Source organism: Corvus brachyrhynchos, unplaced genomic scaffold (genome assembly GCF_000691975.1).
Source record: "Corvus brachyrhynchos isolate BGI_N302 unplaced genomic scaffold, ASM69197v1 scaffold101, whole genome shotgun sequence".
In the NCBI taxonomy this organism is placed as follows: domain Eukaryota; kingdom Metazoa; phylum Chordata; class Aves; order Passeriformes; family Corvidae; genus Corvus; species Corvus brachyrhynchos.
Window position 1 is genome coordinate 22526680 of NW_008237239.1, and position 6983 is coordinate 22533662.

General features: G+C 46.2%; 1 long non-coding RNA gene across 1 annotated transcript in view; it reads right to left on the reverse strand.

Annotated features, from left to right (window-relative positions):
* Positions 1-6: 6 nt before the first annotated feature.
* Positions 7-6983, reverse strand: part of LOC108445638 — a 9905-nt gene continuing 2928 nt past the window's right edge. Inside the window, exons 3-4 of the long non-coding RNA XR_001860584.1 lie at positions 3372-3556; positions 7-2766 (exon numbers count right to left, since the gene is read on the reverse strand). This is a non-coding gene — a long non-coding RNA (uncharacterized LOC108445638). The remainder of the gene's footprint in view (positions 2767-3371; positions 3557-6983) is intronic.

Genomic DNA, 6983 nt, shown 5'->3' on the forward strand with positions numbered 1-6983 from the left:
GAAGGAGGAGGAAAGAACTTAGCAAATGTTTGGTCAAACGGTTTCTTTTAGAACAGCCCCAACCCCGATTCTCTCTGTCCCTGTAAAATTTGCTACTAAATCCTCATGGTCTGATTTCACTCCTCTAAGATTCAGTCTTTTCGCTTCCATGGAATTATTACAGGTTTCTCCATGAGCAGAACTGTCCATCAGCTTGATGGACTGGAGGTGAGAAAAAGGCATGGAGGGAACATTAAACCACTGACAAATTCGCAGTTTCAGTGAGGCCGAGCAGTGAAAGAGTCACTGGTGTGTGTCTCAAGAATTTTGGGAAGGCTTTCTAGGGCACTTACCACTTCCAGTAACATGGGCATTTTGTCTCTCATTCTCCTTAGCTCAGCTTTCAGAAGTGTTCCTAAGAGTTCACAGGACTTGTGTATACTTGTCACTTTCCATCCAGTTGATTTCCCTGGGAGAGGATGGGAATGTGACAGTGCAGGTAGTTCAGGGCTTTCAAGTTAGGAGTTGGGAAGTGTTAGAGGCCATGTAAAAATCTCTGCAGGTGAGATCACTGTTTAGGCAGTAAATCTGATGGCTGGCCTTTTCTTAGTTGTTAGAGTTCATCTCCTCCTCTCTGGTGGTCTCAAGAGTGCAAAGGAAAGCCTTCTGCAGCAAAATGGAAGCTGACTTGTAGAAGACCAAAGTTTCACCTGTTATTCTGAAGTCCCTTCCAGTGTCCCTCCAGCAACTATAATGGAATGACATCCAGGGGAGAGCTGGGCCCAGCTTATTGAGAAGTGCAGTGAGGATGAACTCCATTCTCTGGTTCATCACTGATGCCCCACTTTCTAGATTGCTAAGGCAGCCTCCAACTGTCTTTCTTGGAGGTTTCATGTCTGAGCACACTCATGATGTTTCCTCCAAAATCAGGGCCCTGCCTAACTCAACAGCCTCACATAGGATCTGTTCCTGCAAATAATCCAAATTTCCACTTGTCTAACTTCAAAGTCTGTTCCATCCACTGTAATAAATCTCAGCCTGCTCCATTTTCCTCTTCATCTCTCTTTGAAACAATTGAAATGGCAGATCATTCCCCAATGACCACTGTGGCTGGTGACGCAAATGGCACCTCACTGGATCCAGTAAGTCTTGTTCAGCCCCATCCATCATCTTAACAGGGAAGAAGAGATGTTAGGCAAACTGTCTCTTAATGAAAGATAGGGCTGTAAAAAAGGAAAATATTTCATTGTTTCAACAATTTGTTCCTTTTAGGAAATGCCACATATGTAAAACAGAAGGAAACAAAGTGGTTGGGGTTTTTTTGTTGTGTTTTGTTTGTTTTTGTTTTAACATAAAACATTTGCAATCCAGTCTAAAAAAATGATCTTGAGAAGACTTAAAGAAATTTGCTTGTGTAGCTAAGGAATGAAATTAGTGTCTCTGCCAAGTGATGGGTGTTTCCAGGATACTGTGTCTCCTACCAGAAAGGGTTATTCCAAGGCATTTCTCTGGCAGCTTTTATTAATCTCCGTCTCTCTGAGCCAGAAGACAGGAAGATGTCAGACATCTGTGCTCTTGCACTGTTCCCGTTTTCCTATTCAGGACAAGGCTGTCCTCAGCCAGTGAGAGAGAACGTAAAGGAACTGGCAAAGCTCAAACATTTTGTCAAAGGGAGACACATTTTTAAAGTTAATCCTTAGTGCTCTGTCCGGGTGCTCTCTTCCCGCTCCTCATAAAACAGTCCTGAAGACAAACAGTTTCAGTCTGTTCCCAGCGGAGAGAAGATCATGACAGCTGCCAGCTTTTCCAGTGCCTCCAGCTGGGGGTGCAGGCTGTGTCCACAAAGGGTGAAGAGACATCAAAGAAGCCACCATCTCTGAGGGCAAAGCTTCCCACCTGGCACTGGAACCAGCAGAGCCTCACCAGCTCTCCTGGTCCTCCCATTTCCACGCTCTTTCTGTCCAGGCAGGTGTCTCTCTGTCCCACTTGCCAGACAAGTCCTGCTCTTCTCAAACAGCAGAAGCCCGTGGGCAGAGTGGCTGGAGTGTGGGTGCAGGCCCGGCTGGAGGGAGCCATGGGAGATCCCCACCAGGGAGCAGCTGAGCCTCTTTGTTGTGCCCCTCTGCAGCTCCATCTTCTGCCAGCTCTGCATGGCTCAGGCCAGCCTGAAGTCCTACTTAATCCAGTCTGGAATGCTGCTGTCAAGGACTGTGGGAGAATCTGGTTCAGACATCGAGGGCTACAGGCCCTATAGCTGTGCCCAGAAAGGACGAGAGCAAAGAATGGAAAAGCAGCGAAGAACAAGTGGGAAGCGAACACAGCATTTCTGCTGAGGACATGCAGGCCCCACATCTCTCCTCGTCTGTACTTGTTTTTGCATCTCATTCAGTTACTAAGGCAAAGAGGTGAATTCTCCTGGGAAGAAAAGACCAGCCAACTGGAACTCTGTGGTGTCAGTCCCCATCCAGCAGGAAGTGGGGAGAAAATACATAACATTTAGGAATCATTAATGCTGCAGTTTAGCTCATCAGCCCCCATTCAGCAAGATAGGAAATGCATGGTTAATACCTCTCCTCTGGGCCAGTTCTTCATCTTCCCCAGCTGTAGTGTGTTTTTAGTGTCCTAATTTCAAGCAGCCAGACCATGAACTATCTTTCACCTTTTGTAAAGGAAAAGAAGGATGGGGAACCGCTCCCTTGGAGCACAGAGAGTCGTGAATAGTGGCAAACTTCATGGCAGTGAGAGGGACCATCCCAGCTCTCAACATCTGTCTTCTTACTCAGGCACCTAAACATGGGTTTAAATTTCTCAGTTTAGTTACACAGAAGTGAAAACTCCAGTTCTAGTGTTGCCTGGTATTCGAGAGCTCACGGCAGTGGAGTGGGAAATGCCAGTGACCTGAAACTCTGCAGTGGTGACTTAGAAATCTTAGACAAGTGCCCTCTCAGAGAGAAATAACTCTGCTGATCCAGGAGCAACCTGGAAATACCTGAGGGAGGAAGAAGGGCAGCACAAAAGGGAGGCTTGTCCTGGGCATACCAGCCAGAGGAGGTAGAAGCCCAGCAAGGGAAACTGCGTTGCATTGCTCAATTTGCTGCTTAAATCCAGAGCTGGGGAGGCAGCTCAGAGAGCAGTTCACAGCTCCAGGAGGGGATGTCTCCAGAGTGCTCCAAGAGTGGTTATCTCCAGAGCTGGGGCAAGGGGCTGCAGGGAGATAAGGCTCTGACTAGTGTTAGCTGGAGCTGGAGAAGCTGCTCTTGGTGCTATTAAAGTGCCCCCTCATTATGCCTGGGCATATTTGTGTGCATGGATGTATGTACAGAAACTTGTGACACTTCGGAAAATATCCTAGGTGGACATGTGTGCTGTTTTTCTGTAAGGGCTTTACTTACCTCTAGCTGTTCAGAGGACAAGCGTGAGCCAGCATGCAGATCTCAGTCTTTCTGGGAAAGATGTTCTTCCTTGAAGCAATTTTATGTGCAAGGACTGGTGTTTTCCAGTAACTGCTATAACACAGCTGCTTTTCAGAGTCAGGGTCTGCTGACCTTTGCGATTTGTTGCATAGCAATGAACAGTGCTGCATACAGAAAACAGCACAGATAATACTCTGCTGTCTGGCAACATCATTTAGGAATATTTTCATAACTATTGCTTTAGATATTTAAAATTATGAAGACTCGACCTAGACCTGCTGGTTTATTTAACTGTGCTGCACTCATTCAAAGTTCAGCTTTTTTTCCTTTCACAGGCATAGGAACAAAGATAAACATCTGTCCATTATAGCAGTATTATGGTAAATCCTTAAACTATATTATTATACCACGAGCAAAACTAGATTCCTAGAGAAAACCAAAATGCTTTATTTTAAATTAAATGGCTACAGCTCAGTATGAGCTTTAAAATTATTAATCATGTCTTCTTCAGTGCCCTCTCTCTCTCAGTTTTTCAAAACACAGATATCACTCATTGCAGAGTGGAAACTTGGACAGCATTTCTTGTGATTCCATGCTCATCTCATCCCTAAAAGGTGCAGTAGAATCTCACAGCCCCTTCATGTACTACTGATTCCAAAAAAGTCTATGTGACACACACTGCTTACTTGGAAAACAGCTTCTTTTTCCTGCTGTGATCATAGCTATCTCAAATAAATGAAAAGCTGCTCAATTCTGGCTGTGTGTTCACAGTCTAGTGGAGTAACTGTGGCCCATGAATAGGAAAAACTTCTTCAGATAACGAAGCAGTACTGGAGTTCTAATTGTTTTATCTACTCAGCCACAGTCCTGGGTACAACTTTCAGTGGCCTCAAGCCCCAGTGGGGAAGGATTCCCCTTTATGGTTTTAGTTTTACTGAACCTCAGTAAAACTCGACAATACTTACTTGATGTGCTCCTACTGCCTGTAGTTTGGTCTGTGCAAAAAAAAGGAAACATTTATGCTGAATCATGGGTTAGTCCCCAAACATGCACATATGTTTATACTCCTATTATCTGCAAATAGCAGCTGTGAGCCAAAGTGCCCATGTAAAGCCCTGCTGCAGCACAGAGGACCACAGCTGTGACACACACCACCTGCAAAGCAGGGCTCTTCCCTGGCATCCAGAAAAAACAGGAAGGGTGGCATTGAAACAGCTGGCTATACCCAGACATAAAACCAGGCTTTCACATCAGACCTTCACATCTTCACCCTGGAGAGTTTACTAGCTGAGGGAAAGGTACCACAGCCATATATGCATTGCAACAAGAGGAAATGTCATATCCTGTGCTTGTTCAAGAGTTCCTAAACATTCTTGCCTGTAGTGTGTGTATATAACTCCTTGTTAGAGTAATGCACTATGCATAATATTTTCCATATATACATCTTAGCCTCTTGAGCTCTGTAACAGTTCTCCAAAGTCCTTCTGCAAATCCTGAAGCCTGTGAGGCAAACTGACGTCCTTAGTTCAGCGCTAAAGCTCTGCATATGTGTGCTGGGCATGGATGCATGGGATGTATGTATCCCTTCCTTCAAGGCTCCCAGGTGTGTGACCTTCAGGCAGGTCAGACACAAAGTCCCCAGGAGACACAGGATGTCTCAATCCATCCTGCCTGTTCTGCAGGTGGGCAATCGCCTCATTGCTCAGGCCCCACAGCGCAGGAGGGGCAGAGCCCGGAACGGATCACAGAGATCTTTGGCTGCCTTTCCTGGCTGTGCCAAGCTGTAGGTCTCGGTGCAGCACGGGGCGAGGTGCAGCCAGGAATGCGTGGAGGAGGCTCCCAGGGAACAAAACTGGTTCCTTTGTGCTCTGGGTGGCTGTACAAGCTCAGGCAGATGTAGGTGCAGTACACAGGCTGCCCTAAATCACAGTGATTTGCTACAGGTGCCTTTGCAGAGCCCTGTGTTCTTGTTGCCTGAACAGGAGCTGGCACAGAGAATATTAACCAGTCACTGCTTAATTCTGCCCTTATATATGTTCCTGTGGGATAGTGGGAAACTACCAAATGACTGGGTAACCCAGCTCCGAGGTCACTGAGAGCTGGGAAAACCAGCTTCTTTCTGACCTGTTTTACCACGGAAGAAAGGCAAAAAGGCTGATGCAAGATAAGCATCCAGAGGCCTTTTCTCAGGCCTCTGCTTCTCCTGCCAGCCCAGACAGGGCAGATGTGTGCCATGCCTGTGACAGCCACCTGCCTGAACAGAGACAATTCTCAGCACATAATTCAGTGTTGTATTTTCACTTGTGTCTTCTGTGGCTCTTTTTCTTGTAAAATATTAGCCAGATTTATTTTCTGTCATGCTGGCATGGACACAAAATCAATATGTTGACTGTAGAATTACTCTGTATTTATCCATTTATTTCTGTATTTTACATAAGTCTAAGATTCAACTCACTGGTGAGGAAATGCTGTCAGATACTGACTTCCACTGCAAGGATGCTGACGGTCCTTCTGATGCTGGATGGGATGAACAGTGACAGTTTAGACAACTCATCTTTGAAACACAGGGAAGGCTGTCTTGCCCAACCAGTCCAAAACTTGACAGGGAGTAATAATTTTAAAAATGAATCTTATAATAAAGGAAGAATGGATGGAGGAGGGTACTTGAGGATTGTAGTTGCTTTTTGATTAAATTGTTGCGATTTTTGTTTTGTTTTTACAAAACAAAAATGGATTGATGTTAAGTAGATTTTGGTCCGTTCTGTCCTGTTCTAGCTTTATAATGCAGCCTACACCATATTAATTATGGGTCTTCAAGGATTCAAGTGATTACAACGACCAGTATCTACCATGCAAGTGTTCTCCCCTCTCCACAGAAGGAGGTATTTCTGCAGTACAGGATCTTGTTTCAGTAGGTGTTTTGAATTTGGGGTTTTTTTGCCTGTTACTGTGATTTGGATTGGGGAAGAGGTTCTTCTTCAATTCAGTACATGTGGACCAGGACCTCAACTCCACAGGAAGAGGGTGTATAAAATAGCAAAGGACCGTTCTACTTGTGCTTGAGAGGGTCACCAGCACTGTACTGGTCTGCCAGGGTTCCCTGGGCCTTGGAGAGCTGTGTGTGGGAGCAGGCTTGGACAACACTCAAAGCAAAACGTTAACTAAAGGCTGAGAGGAGTAAAACAGCCTTGGCTGTATTGTTCGCTTTTGCTGTCCAGCAATTGCTTCCTGTGCAGCTGATCTCCGCTCCTGCCCAAACAGCCCTCTCATCTGGCTCCACTGGGCATAGGGGCTCCTGCTCCCACTGGTAGCCAAACGTCCGGTTCCTCCCACTGGATCCCACACGGCAGGGCTGTCCCATTGCTCCTACAAAAAGCCACCTCCCCGCGGTGATCAGCAGCCCGGGCCCGAGGGCACAGCAGCTGTAGCCCAGCTGAGCCACCCATGCTGCTCATGGGGCACAGCGAGCACATTCGCGACAACTATTTTTACATGAAATATGATAATTAACGTATCACAGAGGTGCTGGGAGGCCGCTGACTTTGACAGCTGTGGTATTTCTTTCCCTCGACGCCTCTCGCCGGGGTGCCA